Source organism: Anser anser (assembly GCF_964211835.1).
Source record: "Anser anser genome assembly, chromosome: 12".
In the NCBI taxonomy this organism is placed as follows: Eukaryota; Metazoa; Chordata; class Aves; order Anseriformes; family Anatidae; genus Anser; species Anser anser.
In genome coordinates, this window is record NC_139733.1 from 7,100,468 (window position 1) to 7,123,660 (window position 23,193).

A 23,193-nucleotide genomic window follows, 5' to 3' on the forward strand; every position below is an offset into this window, starting at 1 on the left:
GAGGGAGCACTCAAGTACCTGGGGGGCTTTGCTGCTTGCTGGGGCCAACCCACCACAGGAGGGCAGAAGGTCCAGGACAGTGTGGTCACTTCACCTGCCACAGTGCGTAACAGGGGGCACAACCTCCTTCCTCAGTGGAGCAGAACTGTGCTTGCACATGCTAGCTTGGAAGGCAGCTGGGACACAAGCCTGCAGTTGACAATATTCTATCACACTGCATTACCTTTTTTCATTGAGGAATCAGTATATTCAAACTATCTTTTTAATTCTCCCAAAAGCCAGCAGGGACAGAAAGGCATCTCGTACAGATCTATCTTGAGGTTTATATCTACAGACTAACAGATCATAAGCATAAATCATTTCTGAGCAAGTCCAGGAAGCTCTTTTTTTTCCCCAACATCTTGCTGGAAATAAGAATCTAACCTTTTAACTGAAAATACATCAAATATAAATGACATAAAGCATATATTTTACCTGTGTTTAACCTCTTCCAAATCTAACCGTGTCCAACTTAGCAGTTTTTCCAGCCATAAATACATGGGCCGCGGTTCAGCTTCTTTGCTTTCTGAGAAATAGGAATTGGGAAACTACATACAGCGTGGATCCAATCTCGTATTTTGAATGGAAAATGCAAAGTGTTTGCATATGTCTTCAATTATGACTTTTCAAGTTCTTAACCTTCATCTTATTTACCATTACTTCGTCCATCCAGAATAAAATCAAAATCAAAATTCTGTGCTGTGTCATCTCAACCCCAGTTGGAGGGCTAAGATTTAGTTAAATGCCAATGAATGAGTGAAAACAGGAGGAAAAAAAAACTGGCTGAATTAATTTTTTTTTATTTTAATTTTAAAAAGGCATCCATGAAAACTACTCAAAGTATTAAAAGAATCAGCCTGCAGAAATAATAATCTCATTTTATTTATAGTCAAGGGTCATGGGAAATCTGTCCTGATATATAAAAAAATACAGCTTCCCAGATTAGTTTTGGTAACAGAATTCCAAGAATGAACTGCTATGGGAAAGTTTAAATTCTCATCAAATACACCTGAGTGTCCTTGTTCAAAAGGTTTATACTTTCTGTCACCCGTTAAGCAGCAAGCACTAATACATCTATAAACACTAGTGTAATCAGGACTAATTTTTGTGGTAACCTAGAGTCTACTAAGAGTATGTAGGTCTGTACTGTTTGCAGACTAGTTTGTGATGATTGTTAATTATGGCATGATTAGAATATTATTTGAACAATTAAACTAAATAAAAAAATAAAATAAAATTACTCCCTTTATTATATGAACTAATAAATGCAATCACTAACCTTTTAGTGAATGCCATATATATAGAAAAGTCTGCTGTACAAGCTATTGAAATAGTTGTATCCAGAAGCATTTCTGATTCCTTAGGGAAAAAAAAAAGTTGACAGCAAGAGGATGCTTTTCTTGTGTAATTACTGCTTTGTTATGTGCTTGCATAACAAAAATCATTTTCTGTCACTTCTGCTTCAGTTTAAAATGCTGCATATTTGGACTACTGAATCACTGAAGTACAATGTCACAAAAGTATTATGGAACTAAGCTTGAACCCCAAGATACTCATTGACCTTGAAGAAATTATTCTGTCTCAAATCTGTATTCTTACATGCCTAGTCATTCACCCTGCTGCTACACTTGTTTAAGTGAAGTCGTTCCATCCCCTATGGTATAATAACTGAAAAGATAAGATCTTGGTTATTAACACACTTCTACCAGGACAGCCACAGTAGTTCCCAGCTTCAGACAATCTTTACAGAAAATAGTGCTACCAGATGTGAGTCATTCGTGTCTCAGAGCATTTGATTACCTTCACAGAAATAGCCCCTTTCTGAAGCATTATATTTACTCTTAATTCTCCCTTAATAGAGGTATGCTTTTGTTTTTATCCTTTCAGGAAAACGAATCGAAGAAACTGCATCCTGACAGTAAATATATCCAGCAGCATATTCTCTAAGGCATTCAAGCCACAGGCTTACCATTTCATCGAGGCAGCCTTCAGCTAACCTCTGCACAATCTGGCACACTGACCATAGCCTTGAACCAAGATACTCCTTTAAAATAACAATGACATGAGCACGTTCTAGCAAGCCCTCATGTCCTAGACCACAAGCAAGAGGAAAAGGATAAATGTGCAATTCTGTAAGGCATAATTGCTGTATTCTCTGCAGCACAGTCAATAATCCACTCTGCTTGCTGCTCCCTGCAGGAACTGTATAGACCCTAGGTGACAACACCACGCTGTACAAGACATGTTCTGTGTCACTGGAAAACAGAACTGTGGTGCCAACCTGCATGGAGGTGCCTCAGGAAGGAGTCCCTTTGTGCTGACAGCCATAAGACTTTTTTCCTCTTCAGAAATGCTGCAATTATCTTTGTCAACACTGCAGGTAAGCTAAATATTGGTGTCAGGTGCCTGCCAGCTGGAATGCAGCCTGGAATGCAGCACCCAGGGTCCCAACTGTTCTGTATCTCTTCCATCACATTCTCAAAGACATGGGCTGGCCATTGAGAAAGTCACTAGCATTTTCTTTTTTATTAAAGTACATTCGTTAACTATTCGGAGAAGCTAAAGTAGCACTCAGGCAGCAAGCACGTGGTCTTATAGCACCACAGAAATCTGTGCATCGAGATGTATTCTCTCTCATACATATACACAAATACCCATGCACATCACATTTCCCTTATCAAGTTTTTCATCTACTCATCATTATCCTATTTCTGTTCCTATTCCCCGTCCTCCTACCATAATCAAGAACACAGCTTTACATTAATACCTCCATTTGACTGAATGTGTGTTTCTACACAATTCATACATATATTATTTACCTGTATATTCTCAAATACAAATATATTATGCTTATACTTAATTCAACAATGGTGAATTGTACCTATAAAGAAATGCTATCCAGTATTTCCCTCCATTGGAAAAGAGTTAGCATAATGACACCATTTCTATTTGGCACCAACTATAAGCACTATACGTTATTTTGCCTGGAGTTACCTTGCAAACAAAAATCCAGGAATATGGCTATCAGTTCTGTTTACTCTCACCAGAAGTACCATCCTCATCAGTCAACTGTGTATTTCTAAGCACACAGAGCAGAGATCATCTCAGTTCCTGACACTATATCAGTTTCACAGGAGACTGGCACCAACCCTAAACATCATCATTAATCAGTTGTTCTTCTTCACAGCTTTAGGAAGACCACTTCTCTTCAACAACACCTAATTGGTCTTATGGGCAAGGGAGACAGAGTAGCAGATGTTGTGATCCAAGTGTTAATTCATTTGCTCTTCATCACTCCTACCTGACTTCCTGATTTCTATTACCACTTTTCCCACCTACCATAATTATTTCTGTACTTAACACTGCCTGACTTGTAAAGCTACATAAAGCAAGGGACCTCTCTAGCTCTTGCAGCAGAGCAGTGGTTGCACAAACAAATAGTTTTGAGTGGACAACAGTAAATGTTCTGCCTGGAGCACTTTCTCTTCCTCTAATTCCCACAAGAACCTCATCTGCACTCTGGAATTTCCTTTGCCAATCAATTTCATTACTGGCATTAACACACGAGTGAGGCAAAAGCAGCAACAGGAAAGTTCACTGAGCAAACTTCTGCTCTTCTGCTTCTTGCACTACAGGGGACTACAGGAGATCAAGTATTTTCTATCGGCAGCAAACTCCCTCCTGCTGATACATAGAAAACTTCCTCAACTACTGTAATTGACCATAAATTAACTACAAAAGTAGCTACATTACAAAGCAAGACAAACAAACAAAATTAAGATGAATGTGAGGCCCCACCTCACCGAGCCAACCTTTTAGGCAAGCATAAACCTAGTGAATCATCTACAGCTGCTTCCCACCAGCCCAACAGTCCCTCGTCAGCAAAACAAGACAGGGCATTTGGGCTCCCACGTCAGTACAGAGGGGCAGGAGCCTGCAGTTGCCTTGTCTAGAGCCAGCACTTCACCCTGCAAGAGACTGCAAAATCTGGACTGAGAGAAACTGCCCCCAGCTGCCAGACGCAGGCATACTTTCCACCCAGACCTGCTCAGCAGCATGCGTTCCCAGTCTTACCTACTGGGACCCACGTACCTATTTCAGCTGCACAGATTCGTAACTTCATTGCATGTTTTTAAGACTGGAGGCTAAAACACTACAGAGTGTCAGTGTTGTCACTTTCCCTCTCTGTTGCCTCATAGAAATACTGTCATTATCTCACCTATATACACACCGTAGTGTAACTGAGTTTGTGTATTACACCCTTCTCAAAAGCTGGTACAACAGGCACACTTCTTTGACAAAATCCTTAGGAAGGATATCTACTGGTGAACTGCAGCAAAGCAACAGCACCTTGTTATGCACAGCTAGGTTAAATTTAAGAAAAAAACAAGGCTTTTAAAGCATAACATTTTGTGGATCATGTAGATGGACCATGTAGGAAGTCCACATTTAGGTTTCCGAATGATAGGAGCTGGGAAAGCATTTGTCTCACAATACAGCCATGTCCGGCCTCACCTTCCTTTCTACAATATGGTTCTGTTCTATGCTTGTGTAGAAAGCCTTTAGAAGAACACGCTTCCTTTTATTAAAGTATTCTAAAAATATTACTTCCTAATAAGGATCTCATTTGCATGACAAATTCTCTGTGCCGTGTCAGAAGCATCTTTAAATGAAGATGTCACGCTTAGAGGAATTATTCTGCACGCAGATGAGTTCGCACCAAACTTTGCTGGTGACAAGTTCATTTCATTTTCATCATCATGTGCTTTGACAGTACGATAAGAGAATCATGGCCTTTCCCCAGGGAGAATTCTTTGCTCATATATTAATTTGAACAAAGGAATGCCATCCAGTTAAGTTCATCCCTATAATACAGGCCAAGTACTTGAAAGCAATCATTTACAAAGCTAAAAGGTAGATGTACATCACCCACATTTTCCATTGCAATTCTTGCAGGAGTAAATGCAGCTATTAAGATTTATTTATTTTTTTTTAAAACCAACAGACTTTTTTTCCCCCCCTACAGGTTTAAATTTAAAAGTCTGTAAAAACATGAAATCTTTAAAATTGGAGAAAAATATCATGAACCTCTTGCTTTTTAAGTTGCAATATCTGCTTTGCAAACACTGAAGACAATATTCCGTGTGTGTCTATGCAACAGAGAAACCGAGGTACCTCCACTGGGAGAGGAAGACCTATGTACAGTATCCTATCTTGAGAGAAAAACTTTGGAGTTACTTCCTCCTCTGAGACACCCAGGAAGCATTACATTTGCCAGGAAAGCCTTGGCCCAGCCACAGAAAGCGATGGCAGTATGTCTGCCATCACTCACAGGCTGAAAAACGTTCACTTTGCAACCATAGCTTTAAAGACGACTACTTCACAGCATGCACGACACTTGTCTGGAAGCATTAATTGGCATGGGAGAAGCCACTCTTCTTCAGGTATTCAAATATATAAACATTTTCCATCCAGACCTGTTCAGCAGCATGCATTACCTGCCTTATCTTCTGGGACCCGTGCACCCATCTCGCTACGAGACGGTCTCAAGGCCAGGCAGGTGGATGGTGACACGGAGGGCAGGGAGCTTTCAGTCACGCATCCCAGGAAAGGAATTTCACTGGATCTTCACATGACGTGACAAAAGCATTGTGGTGGAAATAAAAGACATCTCTTACTGCAGCTGAAGTCTGAGAATGAGAGGAGAGCTGCACATCAGACAGCTCAGAACGTGGATGCTTGTTCTCTCCCCTCAGCCTGAAAACTTTGGGAACTAATGAACAAGTCATAAAAGAAGCCTCAAACAGACCGTTTCTACCACTGCTGGACTTATTTTCCTAGTTTTTATCTGCTGTAGTTTCCCCCTGGAATCTCATATTAGATATTTCTTTATCATTCTCCACCACCAAGCTTTTCCATTTTCCTATATAACACTGAATACATATTCCGTAGCCCAAGAGGATTCCTGCCTGTTAGGTAGCTTACCTTTTCAGGGGCAGCTTCACATCTTATGTTTACTGATATGGACTTCAGTGAAATCACGAGCTGTACTGGTGCAGGCAAAAGACAACTGGGCCTGAACTTAAACAAGTAACTACATTTATGCTACATGAAAAATGCTAAATGGTAAGAAATTTCATTTAATGATTACGTATATGGGGTTGACAATAATGAGGAAAATACTAACATATGAATACAAATATCAACAAAACTATTGTCAGATAATGAGGGAGCAACTTCAGTGTGCCAAGAAGACACATCACAGCTAAATTGGAAGCAGCCAGATTCTTCTGCAACAGGCCAGGCTACGTGACTGTGCTTTGGATGCCCAGGTTCAGATGCTTCCAAGAGCCAGGGTGATGCTAACATACTAACAGCCTCCTCTGCAAAGTGCTCCAAACCGAACTCCAAAACTCACATGATTTTTTTTAATGCTGGACTGAGATAACTGTCCAAAAATTAAAAGCTGCTTCTTTAGCTCATCCTACAACTAAACCCAAATATATACACATACGTGATTTCCACCTTGCTCTGTCCACCCATTTGTTTGCACAGGGTAAACTCACTAAGGGAATAATAATACTGGATATTACAGGGAGATACCTAGGTTACAGAAAGGGGTTCTGCTTATCAGTGTGCAGGTGGGTGTCCAGCACGGGACGCTGTAAGCTGGCAAAAGCGATGTAGCAGAGCCGGGCGTTTCCAGGCTGAACAGCAGCAGTGGTGCTTACAGAAAGGGAGCGAGCTGAGGGCTAGGACATTGTAATCTCCCTCAGCATAAGAAACACCTTCACTATTTTATCCTCAGCAGGATGTTCAGCTTCAGCATTGTAATTTTCTGAAGAATAATGGAGTTATTTCAGATTTCATAAATTAAAACATTAGTCGTGGTGGTTCCTCCCCCATTTTAGTTAGGAATTAATAGAATAGCGATGCACGCTTATCAGTACCATTCAGAAACAAAAAAGGGAATTATAATATCGCTTTTAAACTTGCTGACAGCAGCGACACCACAGAGGGTACGAAGGGCGCACTGCTCGCCTCACAGCGCTGGGCGCGGAACATTTGGGGAGGCTCAGGAGCTCCTGCACGGCCAGGGCGCCGCAGCGGGCCCTACCTAACAGCAGCAGCCGCTGCCGCTTGGCGGTGCCAGGCTGCAAAGCGGAGCTCAGAGCCCGGCACCGGCGGGGCGCAGCGCAGCCTCCTCGCTCCTTCGGCGCGCTGCCGCCGGGGGCGCGCACCCGGGGCCGGCCGCGTGCCAGCGCCCCCCCGCGGGCACGGCGCGTCCGAGGGTGCCGCGCGGCCCCGGGGCCGGGGGTCCGGAGAGGGAGAGGGGCCCGGCGGCTGGCAGCGCCCCGGCGCCCCTGAGCCCCCCACGGAAGGGCTGGAAAGAAAGCCGCGGGGCTGAAAGCCTGAGGCAGGTAGGTACCAAGCTGGGCGGTACAGCCTCTCCCCGAGGTGTTTCTGGTTGCTGGAGAGAATATCTGAACGGCTGTAAAAATGTCATTCAGGGATGCACAGTCAAACGAGTGCTTACACCGCCTGTGCACACAAGATAAATGACACCTGGAAAGCTGCACAGTTCAGTACGGGTCTAATAATCTCAGCACGCACCTACTGCCACGCTGCTCTCCGCTGAACTTCAGCATGAGCAGAGGAAGCTTTCGATTCGCCCAGATTAACATTGACAACTTTTAGGGTGCTGGCTCGCTCACTCGGGCCAGTGGCAGAATAGCAGGGTGAGCCCGGTACCCCAGCAGAAAGCAGGGTGCATGCCAAGCACTGCTGCCAGCCCCTGGGCAGCGGGAAGGAAGACAGCGAAATACATGGTGCACCTAGCCAAGAGATGCATGTCCAGGGCACCTGGCAGTCCCGAGCACGAAACCAAGTCTAGTGGCACAGCTCTGTGCACGTGTGTAAAATAACTCTTGGATATAGCCATTACATCAAGGTGTTCCACTGCCAACCCACTCCGTGGGTACAACTACCACCAAGGAATGGCTCACACAGGCAATTGCACAGAAACCAACCTCCCACATCGCTTAAACAGGAACCAGAAGAGCTGGGAACCAAGCTCAGTGCACATCAGCAGTGCTGAAGGGTCAGAGATCAAGGCAAACGTCTCTGCTCTTTGCACACATCTTGTTTGGTACCCACTGACAGACAGGTGGTGATGCCCAGCAAAAGTACTAATGTGCAAATATAACAATGGTGTCTAGGTGTAAACATGCTTGTTCACTCTCTCCTGCTCACCCTATACCTCCTGTGGGTGCCATACAAACATGCTGGAAGAGCAGCACATTCCGTGTCCTGATTGACGATAGCCTTAGCATTAGAATTTCCCGTGCTGCCAAGAACACTAGGAAAAAAGTCTCTAGTAACACGGAAAATCTGCAAAACTGGTACCTCATCGCTAGCTAGCAAAATTCATAAACTTAAAAAAAAGATCCAAGTAGCCATGTGTATAAGTCTAGTACCAAATAAAATGGAAGCTCCTAAAAATCCTTTTCAACAGCCACTTCAGCATCTAGCTGGCACTTTCTAGTTTTTGTCCTGTATTCTGTTGGATGAAAAACTGCAATATAATTAGGTTTGAGTGTTTTTGTGTTTTGTTTTGCCAAAATATATATATAAGTTTTAAAAGATAGATTATACTTAAATGTTAAAGACAACAAGAAGCATTTAAAAGAGATTTTAAAACCATGCAAATGACTTGGAATGTTGCTTATTCTCCCCTACAAATTTTAAAAGAAGTGTTTCCCTGTCTACATTCCCTTGAGAGTTGTGTTCTCTGCATTTTTTTGTTGTTTTTTTTTTTTAAGGCCAACAGTATGCTCTGTTTAGTTCTGCCTTCCCACTCACACACAACACTTTAAAATATGCAAGTTACAGTGATACCAACCACTTCAGTAAAACTTATTCTCTCTTCCAGCAAATCTTGCTTCTTTTTAGTCTTCAACCACTGCAGTTAGCAAAAAGCTATTACTATCAGGTTTCACATGCACATTAAGTTCCACCATGGTGAATAGAAAAGTTTATTTAAAGCATATAATCAGCAAAACAAAAAGCAGGAGGTGATGTAACACACACACCCCAAAGGAAAGTATTGCCCATGCACACGTCTAGTCTCAGATCCATGAAACACATTTCAGGACAGACATTATGAAACCATCGCCTTTGTCGCTGGAAATGTCCCAGAAAAAAGCTATTGCAACTAGCACACAGATGTTTAGGCAGAAAATGAAGTGTGCTTTTGACGATTTTTTAAGGGAATTGTACATTAAGCTGAAGAGTTAAAATAATACATTCATGAGGATCACTTTACTTGGCAGTATAAAAGCAATTCCAAACCTGGCTTTTCTAATACCGGGATGTTCCCCCACAGCGAGATCAGCTGTTCTCAAAGGGCTGTAGGGCAGCTCACACACAGCGCAAGCTGAAGTCCCGTGTCCCACACGCTGCGGTAAGGGAAGTGGAAAAAGCGTATACAAGAGCAGGGGGAAGGAAGCAAGAAGGAAAAGGCTTTTGTGTGCATTTCTGTGTTCTTGCTCCTTGCAAGCAAGACTCGTGGATTACTAATTCTGCTTTCCAGAAGTGACAGCAAGGGGCAATTTTGAGTTATCATTGCAAAATGTGGGCTAAATTTAAGAGGAGTAGCATTAACTTAAATGAAGTGATACCTGTTTACATCAGAAATTAAACGTTTTAGGGTTTTCAAGCACATATTTGGTTAAACTGGCTTAAAACAGTGCACTAAAAGCTCCTGTAAAATAACAACATATCACTTTTTTTTTGTCACCTGCAGAACCCATTTAAATAGCCTTTACTTAAATCAAAGTGCGATAGAGTATCTGCAAGGACTGTGGATTAGAGGCCTTTGAGAAAGCCATAACCATCCAAAAATCAAAAGTATTTACTGCCTTTTTTTTTTCTCTTAAAGCAGGAGCTTCTGCATTATCAATGCCCAGTAGAAATACCTCAAACCAATTGAAATCCTCTATCTGGAAACAGAAAAATACTAAGCACTTGAGAGGAAAAAAAAAATAAAATTTACAGCTTACCACCCTCAGCCCAGAGAGTCTAAACCTCATTTTACACAATAATTCTCAAGTATTAATCATATCCACTAGCATGCTATAAGAGCAACTAATCTCTTTAGCTGAAAACCACTGACTGAAAACATATTGAATATACTGTGAGAGCAGCTTGGAATTACAACACGAGCTAGCAGAGAAAGACAATGAAAACCCCATAAAACATACTGTAAGCAGACAGGGGGAGAGCCAGAATCAAAGAGCGGGAACTAGACCGAAGCAGGAACAAAGCACCAAGAGCTGGGCTGTGCGGCAGTGCCCACCTGCCTACCTCCTGCTGCCACCCTGCCCACCGCCTCGCAAAAGAGACCGCAGCATCTTTGACACACCTTCATAGCCTTCGGTCTTACACTAGAAGATTCAAACTTCTTGAGGTTTTGCAAGTTCTTTTTAAACATGAGCTATCACCTGCAAGTTCTACTTTCTTCCCATTGCAAGCAATGTTGTGGGAAGCTCAGTGCACAGCTCCTGCAGCTGCAGTGCTGAGGTTTGGAACAGACCACGTTGGGTCCTTGCTGGCTGGCAGTACCTACCAGGATTTGCTGACAGCCCCAGGAAAAGAGAGAAGCAAGGCAACAAAGGGGAGAGGCAAAAGCGGTCAGAGTAAAATTCTGACACAAATTCAAGTCAGCTGTGATTGATTTAAATCTCTAACAAGCAAAAAACAACAAGCCTTGCTACCTGTTGTAGACCATTCAGTGGGGAAAAAAAAATTAAAATTAAAAACACCACCTCTTCTTTTGACCATTTTGCTTTGAATAATTTTGCACTGTTTTGTCTTTTAATAACACTTCCTCGCCTCAGAAACGAGCTATGAACTGCTGGTAATAACTGCTTGACCGTGTATTAGTGAAGTGAGTGCTGTGCCATTATACCTGTCCTGACAAAAGCTATCTCAATGTTCTGAAACTGTTTGTTCACATCCAACCCCATCCTATTTTCTTTCCAGAAGGATGTTCTGGAGAGCATCCCATGCTTCCAGGCTGCTGTGGGAGCAATGTCAGAGATGTACACGCAGCTTCACTGTGCATCTCTGCCTGGAGCTTTCTTCCACTCTTCATATTGCTGGCCATGCTTCACTGCAATTTGCTGTGCCACTTAGAGTAGAAAACCTGCTATTTTATAACATCCTCATTACAGTTCCGTTTCTTATCATTCTACATTTTCAAGCAATAGGGTCATTAGACCGCACAGCATGGTCCTGCTGTCAGTCTGAGGCCCGACTAAACATGTAGGGGTGTCCCGGAGGGTCTCCTCCTGCAGCACACGTGCGCAGCCTGTAGCATTGCTGCCACTGCCCTGTACAGCACCCATCGGCAGTATTGGAAGACTGCTTAGAAATAGCTGGTCTCCAGAGCTGGCTTGGAGAACTCAAAATCTGAGGCTACTTCTTCACTTAAAAATTAATTAATTAATTAATTAAAATTGGCATTTTGACTGGAGCTTCTGGCTGTCACTCTGAAAAAAGATTAGAGCTCCACTTGTCCTTACTAGAAAGAGTAAGAAAAGCTTCAATATTTGTAAGGTATGAAAATGTTTCATATCAATCATGTGAAATCCATCTAAATAAATGTTATTAAACTCAAAGCCGATGGCACTTAGCCTGAGGTCTGTACTATGGGATAAATGCAAATAAACCTTTCCTGCCTTTGGAAGTCAGTCATGTCTACCCAAAGAGAAAAATGTTCATGGCGGAGTCACCAAGTGATTTATAGCTGGTGGCAATACTTTATTTAAATAAAATATTAATTTAACAATGCAACACTGATTTCCTTGAAGCTGACTTTTCTGTAAGAATTATTAACCATAGAAACCACATTTCCTTCCTTCAAGCATACTGCCTTCATCTACTTTGTATTCAATTTTGTATTGGTACTTAGTTTCTATTGAAAAATAAAAACAAAAATAACTCTCTTAAAAAGTAGGTTTGACAAAAACTTACGCCAGTGAAGCAAAAGCTATCAGGTAATGTAATGTCTGCTCCTTAGACTGCATTCAAAATCACCCATAAGAGAGCTTGAAGTTGAGAAGAGCAGACCATTGCCTACAGTTGCCTCTGGTAGGAAACCTGCTCAGTGTGTTTCTGAAGACATTACTTTCCACCCACTGCGGGCCAGGTGTTGTTACCTTAGCATCAAAGATAAAGGCAAGGCAACAGAAATTATTAAGAACAACTAGAAAACTGCAAGAAGCTGTAGGGAGGAGAGTTTAGGAGAACATGGTATGACAGTACAAAAAAAAAAAATCACATTCCCATCAGAATAGTATTTCCTTCGGGTTAATGAGTGTGTATAAAAAGTATCCATGCTGAATCCTTGGTAGTTCAAATGAAAATTGTATCTGAGTGCAGGAGAAGGCACAAAGGGAGTATTTTTATTCATGTGGACTTGTGTCCAATTGGAAGTAGCCCAAAAGCCCCACACAACCTGTTAGGAAAAGGACAGGAGCCCTTAGGGCTCATCCCCTGCCCCATCCCAGGGCGATGACAGTGTAAGTGTCCGGTGCTACCCCTTTTCCTCTTTGGGCTAGTACATTCATTTGGCCTATACGACAGTGTACTTTAGGAAGGTTTACATTTTTCTTGGGTTCACAAAGGATTGTCTGGAAGAATGCTTTTGTATCTATTAATTCTGTTAAACTAAATTAAAATTTAAAAAGACAAGCACGTCAACCTATAAACATCCTTTTCTTAATGACAATGTCAGTGTGGAAATTTAAAATTTCAAATGCTCCTTACTTCCCTTTTCCACTAGTCCCACATTTTTCCTGTGTCTATGAATTCAATCTGAGACACATGTTGACCAGAATTCTGCTCTCTGGCCACTTGCACTTTGGACCAGCACCCCAAAAAGAGCAAAATATACCTACCATAGCTCAGCTCTCTCTAAAGTACAGAGGCAAGATACGGAAGAAGAGATGAGAGCACACTGCAGAATATGCTTATGAATACTACATCTGAACAATCTCTAAGTCCTGAGATCAATTCACGTAAAAGGATCTTCTCAGAAGGGAGCTGAAGAGGAGGATGAGTCACAGCACACAGCCCCTACGTGTCTGGTGTAGGTGGCCAGGTTGAGCTGGAAGAGTTCAAGTGCAAAAAAGTGCCGAAGGAACAAAATGCTTGCTCTGACACCCGTAACACTGACCCCATATTTTATCCGCTCTCTGAGGCCACACGTAGCATGGGTGCCCTCAAGAACTGCCACAAACTCAGCTGAAAGGTGGTGGAGGCAGCACTGGCGGAATTTCCTCCTAAAGAAAACCTTTTGCAGGGGGATTTGCCACTTGAATTCCCTCAGACTTCTGCCATTTTCTAGTCCCATTCCAACACAACTGACAAGTTCTGTCCTTGTGCTGAGGAGTTTGGAGATGCAGCATTCCTCCAGGAAACAGAGTGTTAACTTTGTGTGCTGCCTTGGAATAAGCTGAAGCACTAAAGTTCATTTCAGACTACCCCCAGGTTTTTAAAAACACCAAGAAAACCTGCAAGTAATGTACTAATGCAAAACACTCCTGCAGCCCAAATGCAAGCAGCACTGATGGTGAGAATGCAGCAATTGAGAGGAACGGAGTCCCGGGAAGAAGGCGGTGTCCTTTGTGTTTCTGGGCAAGCAGAACAGGCACAAAGCACTCTGCAGCTACTGATGGCCGTTAGGACTCTAGCCTTCAATGCACACTGTGGGTATGGACAAAGATTCAAAGAGGTCCACAAGAAAATGAAGGAAGGGACTGTGCAGTTCCTGCACACAAACAAACATCTCATTCTAGCCAACAGCCCCCCGACCTCCCTTTTTTCATTGCATCTTCACTCGTCATTCTCTTACAACTACTTGTGATAGCAGGGGCGCACACTGAACCTGGTGTTACAGCCCACAGGTCAAACACCATCCCCTAACTTCAAAAAAAAAAAAAAAACTCACTGTTTAAAGAAAACACACAGGCAGCTCTATTAGAAGAGTATTTGCCATATTCCCACTTTATCTCCCTTGCAATAATTGTATTTCATGTACTGCAAAAAGCCAGGGAAATTGAGCTCCTTATCTATAAAAACTACTGTACTTCTTTTCTCAAAGATTTGTCTCCAACAACAACCAAACATCACATGAGTGAAAGTCTGAATGATATTGCACTCATGTGATTCTGTTTCTATGCAGGCTAAACCTCTCTTTTCTGTTTTGCATGACTCCACAAGCTTTTTTGAGATTTAAAAACTAATCCTATTTCACCAAAACATTTTTGTTTGCCTCAGATCCAGTTCCCCCCTTTGCCTTTATTGGCAGTGAAAGTTTGGATTCCTTTCAGCCAGCAGGCAGAGAAATCTGTAGGAATATATTTACATGTTTTAAAACTTTTAAAGAATAAGTAAAGGACATCGGTTATACCTCTTATGGGAATTTCAAGTCTTTAAATCTGTCTCGTAGGTGTTCTGTTTTGGAAAGATGACTTACTTCTAAACATTTGGCACATTAGAGAGTTATTTCAAATGCTTATAAAACTAGAAGTGCATTAGCATTTACTAGCTAATGCAATGGTGCGGTTCCAGCAGACACTACCCACCACACAGTTCTGTCAATATTTTTTTCTGACAACGATCATTTTCACTGTTTGACTCTGAGGTTTGTGAAAATTAAAGAGTCCTTGCTACGGTGCCATTCTGGCAATGCAGCTGCCCCACTCTCGTGGTTTGTCATTACCTCCTCTCATAGAGGTAACCATACAGGCACTTTATCAAAACATTTTGTGGATTATCTGATAGGGAGAGAAGATATTCACTCCTCCTCTCCGTTAGGCTTGGAGGTAGATAGAAAAAAAAATACTGGAGAAAATTCTAATGCAATCTTCTAGGTAAGTCAGGTATGCCTTGCTGCTCTCCTAGTGAGAGCTGGAACTTGCAAAATATCCAAGGGAGTAAAAAGAATCCCTTTTCTTTTTGATATTGGTACAACATACCAGCAAGGTCTGAACGCACCAGCAAAGCTCTGGGCTTTGCCTCCCAGTGAAACAAGAAAAAGAAAAAGAAGTTAATTGGATAGTTGGATAAAATGATAATAATAATAATAATAATATAAAAACCATGATAGACAATATTGATCATCTACAACAGTCGGTGGACTTCAAGTAGCATTGGGAATTCACAACAAAACTTTCTCTATGTAATTCAAACTATTTCTCCTTTCTTTCATATTTGTAGACCTTGAGCAGACCCAAAGATGAATCACTGTTAGAGTTCCAGCTCCATTACAGGACTGGGGCAATCAGCGATGCCATTTCAGTGATTTACACATGCGATTCTTCTGCAGAAGAAACGGAGAAGGGAAAAGTGCTGCAATGAGCTCGTTGCTCGGCAGATTTTAATGGACGGAAAGGAAAGAAAAGCCAAGCCTGAGCTAGGAGGAAGCCCAAATGAATATGCAAATAAGAAAATTGCGGGCAGACATTTTTCTCTGGATTTTTTGACAAATATTATTTGGCCCATGAAAAGCCTGCCTAACAGCTACATTAGGCAGGGCTGCAGGAGCACTAGGAGATCAAAGCAAAGAGACTTTGCATTTAAAACCAGGAACGATGATTAGCAGATACACACGAGTCTTCAGAGCAGATGACAGGAAATGCCACTGAGCAACACAGTCACTGACGTACATGACCCATCACTAACAGCTTCATATTGCACCTTTTCTCATCCTTTGCACTGGTATATCCTGGCCTGAAATTTAATTTTAGCAATTCTTCATTAAATAATTTTTCCAGAGTTAAATAATTTTAATCCAAGCCTGCAATAGCAACATTTCTCACTACTACACTGAAACGAACGAAAAGCTTTTGGATTACTTATCAGATAAAAACACATATGTTGCTTTTACTACACACCATATAGTAGCACATATAGCTATTGTAACAAAATCAGATGGTGGGGAATGCACTGTGTGAAGAAATAACTACATTTATTTCAGATAAAAGCTACTGGCATAGAGCATGGTCCTACTCTGTTCTGAATTATGCATGTCTGCATTTCTCGATGAGCCTAAAAATAATACATGCTTTAGATTTTAATCCATCTTGAGAATTAGAATATGAACAAAAGAATACAGAGAAGTTAGATCTTCCTACTTTCAGTACTTCTGGTGGGGGTTGTCCACATCACTTATCATGCACTCATTCTGGAAGTAAATGGACTGAGTTTTCTTGAGCAGTCAGTCAAACTGCAGTCGATTGAAAACCTCAGTAAAGGGCATGTCATTGCTCCAAATGACATTCAGTCAGCAGAGGAACATTTTGCAGAAGTAAATGGGAATGGTAATAATACATCCAGCACGCTACAGAAAAAATCGAGTGTGTCTTGGGGATAGCTAGGGAGTGCACGAGTAGGGGAAAGAGGTCAGGACTAAAACCAATTATTAGATGAAGTCAGAGTTGACCAAGAGGCTAAACTGGAAAAAAGGTCAGAACAAATGTTTCAGAATATAAAAAATCTTATTTTGAAATCAAAGTGAAATATTTCTTTTTGGACAATTTCATGTCTCATGTTAAAATATTTTTATAATGTTTTCATTTTCTTGAAATTAGGTGAATCTTGAAATCTGGGAAACAGCTTTAATTGAGCTGGCAAATATTTTAGTCTGAAAAGCAAAGCATTATACATTGTTTTGCCAACAATTCTATAATTGCTGTTTCAATTCAATCTGGTTTTCTTTCTTGCAAAATATTTGGTGCAGCCACTATGAAAATGAAAGCAAACAAAATTTACCAACCTTGGCTCAGTAATAACACAGTGATTTTAATTCAGTGCGGAATGCGAGTGTGCTCCCCAGAGCTGGGTAAAGTCTTCAGATTCTCCCAACGTAAGTGCCCATACAATTAACACAAGAATGCATGCCATCACTTGGTACCTATGGGCATGCCTAGGGGATGTCTTTCAGGACTCCGGTGTGCTCCCCTTCCCTAAACCAAAACCAGGTGTGCTCCCCTTCCCTAAACCAAAACCAAAGTCCAAAGTTTGGGGAGGACTTTCATTTTTAACCACTGCTGTTCCTCAAAAGGCTGATGGTACTGAAAGGGTGAGACAGCAAGACTTCACAGCTTCCTTTGGGAAAATGCAAGCACTTGATTCCCTGCCTTTGATGCCATCAACAGGAAACTGTCTCTAAGCTCTTTGCCAAGGTCTAGAGAAAAAGCATGGGCCAAGGAAATAGTTAATAAAGAAACAGAAAAATAACCAAAATTGCAGTAAGTGGGTTTTGTACGACTTCTTTTGAGGTCTTCTCTTACAGCATCCTCTCTTCCTCAACAATCAGCATTTGTATTTCAACCCCTTTGTGCTCAGTTTGGAATGCTGAAAATAATATTTCAGCGAGGATAAAAGGTTATGCAGCTTGAAGTCTATTACTTACTTGCAGAAGAGGCACAGCTCAGAGGGCAGTTGTTACACAAACAAGCCTCCAACCCAGGAGTGGAAGGACCACTTCCAAGGATGAGAAAGCAGCTCAGTTATTATTCATTTTTATTACAGTGGTACCCAGGCACTGCATAAATAGTATTTCTGTCTCAGTAGTCTCTTGCTGAGCCAACCAACAGGATGCCAATTAGTGATCACTTTTTAATTTTATTTTTAGTTTTCTGCTTTAAACAACTGTCTACTGGTAAACTGACTGAGGACTCTTAACTCACTTGAATAGTCCAAACAACATTCAGCTGAAGCTGAATCAGCAGCCTGACTGCGAGCAGATAGATAGATACAAATAAAATAATGACACCCTGTTAGTAAGCCATTGAGCTATCAGCTTGTTTTTCTCTCCCTCCTGGGGAGCTGATATCAAAGACAGCAAAACATTCAGGTCTGAGGTCAGTCACAACTTCCCTGATAGAATATTTTAGCAAATATGTTCAAGGCTCATTTTGTACAACCAGTTATAAAGACATATTGTCCAATTAAGCTTAAGTTATATAATAATAAAGATAAGTAAGTTAAACCATTTACAAAAATAACACCTTAGAAATTGGAAAACAGACCTGCTATAAACTTCTTTTATGAATTATTGTGAAATTCAGCCTTTGTACCTCTTTAATTTGTATTAATTCTTTTAGAATTGGGTTAAATACAAAAATAAATCTAAACAACAAAAATAACACAAAAAAGACATTAGGGAAAAAATAATTTGATAAATCTAAATAAAATTTAATAAAGTTAAATTTAATAAAATCTAATAAAAATTGAAATTATTCTGTGCAACCAAGGTGCTCTGCTAATTTAAACTCTTAAGAGCTAATTGATTTTTATTCCTACTGTTAATATCTTTTCTTACAAAGTATGAGAACCCAAAACAAATAAGAAATATGGACATCTGTGTATACATATATGAATGTATTTACCCACTTGCAAAGAATAAATACGCACCATATTTCCTCTAATTGTTTATGGATAAAAGCATCTCATATCACATTTTTAATGTTCATGCTGTATATGTAGAAATCAAACACATTAGCAAGATGCAAGGAAGACATACAAAACAATCTCATACAATGCAAGATATTTAAATGTCAAGAAGGTGTAATGTTCTTCGAATTTTTTTCTGACATCTCTGCTATGTTTCTGTATTCTATTCAGTTGTCAGATACGAAATGACATCTTTCAAATAAATGCTTAGGCTACTGTCCCTAAACCACAACCCCCCAAAACAAACAAACAAACCAACAAAAAACATTCCTTCTGTGCCCCAGGATACAGGAAACAGAAAGACTGTTTGCTCTGGGAGGTAATTAAATGATACTGAGGACAGTGTGTGTGTGTTTATGTACACGCACACGTTCACCATTTACTCAGAGTTGTAATTAAACGATAACGCATATGCAGGCACACACACTTCTCTTTGCCAAAGCAAAGAGTACAGAAGAATCAGGTGAGTCAGACATGCACCATTTTCATCATTTTTTGGGTTTTCCCAAACGTTTCACGTATGAAATGTTAGCAATCAATATGTGCTAAGTCTTCAAACAGCACAGTCCTGTCTTGGCAACCGTAATTCATAAGGCTTTTGATTTATTCGAATACACTCCTAAAGGTTTATCTTCTCTGTTCATATAAATAATTATTCCTCACATTCACGCTGCTTACTTTAAAACTTGCCATTTCTATATTCTGCCATGACACTGTGAAGCATTTGGAATCACTGACATGGAATTAGCAACGTGACAAGAACAGTACTGAACAAAATTACGGTTACAATTTTTGCTAAAAGTCATTGCCAGATCTATAACGATCTCTGTGCAGCTATGCTCAGTCTGTATCGGTTGTACTTCTGAGCCTGTTACAATTACTCAGCAGAAAGTGAATTTTATAGTTAATGCACACAATCAAGTGACTCCGTGGAGAATTCTTCTGTCTGTGTTCAAAAGCATTTATTTATACAGCAATGAAATGTCTCCGTAATTGCAATTTATAAATGTTTATGGCTTATCTTTCAAAACAGCTAAATAAAGAGGAATTTAACTGAAAATTAAAGGTATTTAATGCACACTGAAAAGCAGAAATTGAAAGTAATGTTGTAAGACATGTTAAGAAAGGCTACAGATCACCATCTGAGATGTGTGGTTCTCTTCTACCTCCCAACTGAGTAATCCTGAGCAAAGCAAGCAGATTGCATTCTTCACTCATACTCTGAACTCAGAGATTACCATTAGAACGATGATGTATTGACTTTTTTTTTTTTTTTTAATAATCAATAGCTTAGAAATGCATTCAGCTTTAACTGCTGTGTGTCTACCCCACAATTCTTGGACTGTTTTTTCTCTGCTTTTACATAGGAACTACAAAAGGTCACATCAGTGGGGAAGGCAAAAGAAGAAGAACATATTGATGTTTCCTAAAGGACAACTGAAATTAAAATGTGGTTTTGATACATGCTATTAATGTCTCTGCTTAACAGTATTATTGCCCTTGGTAACAGTGCTTATTTTCAGATGAGTATTTTGCCTATTTTATGCACTAATTATCTTCAGATGATAACATTCATATTAATTTTAATTTCTCTAATGTAAAAACATAATAGAATTTAAATTCTCTAATGCAGAAAACCCACATGGCGGTAGATTTTTAACTTATCCTGCATATTCTACTTCTATTGGTCCACTGATGGCTATGTGAGAAAGTTCATAAACTATCAGATTAGCAAAACACTTCTACTGAAATAAACCAATGAATTCTCAGGAAAGAAGTACAAAAGGAGATAAGCAATGAGAAAATGTCCCAAGAGCGAGCAGTCCCACCTGATTCAATTACAAATGTGCCTACAGCCTACAGAACAAACTCAACATAAATGGAAAACCCTACCTGAAGTCCAGCAATGCCGACAGGATAGTGAGTGCAGCACAGGGATGTCAGGTCTATTTGCCCTTTTCCCACAAAGGAGTCCTACACAGTGGCTCCTCTTAGTTCCCCAGGGAAAGAAAGCACAATTGTAGACAAACCACTACCACTCTCCTCTGCTTCTTTGTGGGTTTTCTGTGGAGTTTTAGGAATGATGGCCTGAGGACCAGGTTTTGCCTCATCAGATGCCACTTCCTCTTTTCCCCCCTCAGAATTTTCTCACATTAATAATGCATTAATATAAACACATCAAAAGTTTTTCAAGGTCCTTGTCAGTTCAATACTTGGAGTAATTGGGGTAACTGCTGTCTGGAAAAAAAAATAAAAATAAAAAATCTCGCCCATTTTATTCCATAAAGTTCGTCATAGCCAAGGTATTTGTTCTGCTTGCCCTGGTTCAGTTACCTTAGGTCACAAAACTCAGCTCCTGTACTCAATTCAATCCCAACTTTCCAAATGCTAATTTTCTTCCATCTTTAATATTGCTAGACAGGGGAAGTAAAACTCGATTATGAGAAATGGCAGTCACTAAACACAGTTTCCCATCTGAGAGTCTAACTCGTACTCTTGTGGAAGAGCCCTGGAAACATAATTAATTTCTTATGCTTTCATCCACTTCACAAAGTCATTACACCTAAAATTTTTCATACTGAAAATCAACACAACATACAACTCTGCTATCTGCAGAGAAACATGTCATATTTAATAGCACGTGTTCACAAGTCAGCCATACTGTGCTGAATACCGATTTCAGATGGCATCCCCTTCGCTCTTGAGACTGCACAGAGCGGAGAGATTACAGAATATCCTAATCTGTGACTACCCCATGTTATAACCTCACTGGTCCTTAAATGTTTTTGCATATATCAAATATTTTCTTGAAATTCTTCTTCTTAAGTCTACAATTTGAACTAGTATTTGGAGGATTTATTCTAACATCAGTTTTCGCTCACTATAACTACAATGGAATTCGATATACTATAGCTGACTAATATATGCCTTATTCGTGGAGCTTTGATAACAAGTTTGAGCTTATCTTACAAAACTTGCATTAATTCCCAGAGGAAAGAGCTCAGGAAAAAAAAAAAAACTGATTGCTACTACATTATTTCTGTAATATTTCAGTAAAAAGGCACCACAGATCACATCAAGGCTTAAATTTATATATACTTCCTTTATTTTCAGCCAGTTTCCTCAACTTCATTAAACGATTCTATGTCTGTGGATTTCAACCTGCTGGCAACTGCGTAGTCCACTTTATGTGTGCTTCTGTCCCACTGAGTTTAAATGTTATTTTACACTCTCAATTGAACATTGAAAGGGCAATGTTACACACTGTATTAATGCTGAGCACTGTTGCGGGGGACTGTCTTCCAAAGCAGCCCCAGAATTATCTTCAAGACATTATTACCAAGAAACTGAAAAAAAACCTAATCAGGTCACTCCCTCCAAAATGGATGAAGTAGGCATAGGAAAAACCGTGGGGTTGGTTCTTTTTAAAAAGCAACATTTGGAGCTTTTTTTTTTTCCCTGCACAATTAGGAAGGACTTTTCTTTTAAGGAGAGTTAAAAAAGAAACCTAAGGTTGTTCTGTTATCCAGTTCCAGGAACCACAACTTGTAAGGAAACTATCACATATCGTGCAGACGATGCATAGAAAAACCTGTGCCAGAGAACAGAAAATTCAATCAATTAATTTAGTATTCTGGCTGTATCATCACAGCCGAGTCCTCATTTACAAGAGCATACCCCTTTGTTGCCCCAGTTGCTACAGCGTTCTAGCACCCTCCTCACTGAAACTGGGATCTTCTAAGATGGAATCTTCAGCCTGTAGCCTTCCTCACTATTTATAGTTGGGCAGGGCTTCACAAATATTTATAGATAGGGAGCACTTCACAGAAGATACTGGTTACTTTTAACTCCTGGATCCACATACATGAGAAGCTATTTGTCCCTCAGAGAGATGAGATAATAAGCATGATAAGAAGCATCTTCTGAAGTATATTTCTTAATGCACATTGTATTTAAATACAAGCCTTTACCTTATGATGATCTCAAGAAGCTATTTATATAAATAAATATGCTGAATACAGCAAGCTTACACAGTTGGACTAATCTGAGAAGAACTTCAGTTCCTCACCAGCTCTTCCAGAGCTAAAAGGTTTCCTGGAGAGCACACTGTAAAAGACAAAACTAAACCAAAACAAACACTTTAAAATATACTCAGAATTTCTCAGGACAATATATTTTATCCTGTGTTGCTGTACCTTCGAATGCCTACAATCTTGCTGCGTAAGAATTAGAAAAGCGACTATGAGAAGATAACATCAGTACCACCCTGTTAAAGCACGAGCACACACAATAGCTGACACGTGAATGTAGCTGAAGGAAACCTGCCTTCCACCTTCAGGAAGAATTTGGAATAAAAAAAAAAAATATTTCTGAATTGACAGATGCATTTTTTCCTCCATTATTACATCCTTACTTCCATATTCACTTGCCATCCATCTCAAACAGAAAGGAAGTATCTAGGAAAATGCCACAAGACAGGATTAGGTTTAAAAAAAAAAAAAAAGAAACTTACAACCAAGCTTCCAGGTCATCACTGCCTCTGCAAGTTGATTACTCAACTCACTACTAATCTGCTGCACAATGTAATTTGATTTCAATTTCCCAAGGAGGCGAAGGAAGGGAGAGGGG

General features: G+C 40.3%; 1 protein-coding gene across 18 annotated transcripts in view; it reads right to left on the reverse strand.

Moving 5' to 3' along the window:
• ATP2B2 (ATPase plasma membrane Ca2+ transporting 2) overlaps positions 1-23,193 on the reverse strand; it is a 413,900-nt gene that overhangs the window by 371,349 nt on the left and 19,358 nt on the right. The window lies entirely within an intron of this gene.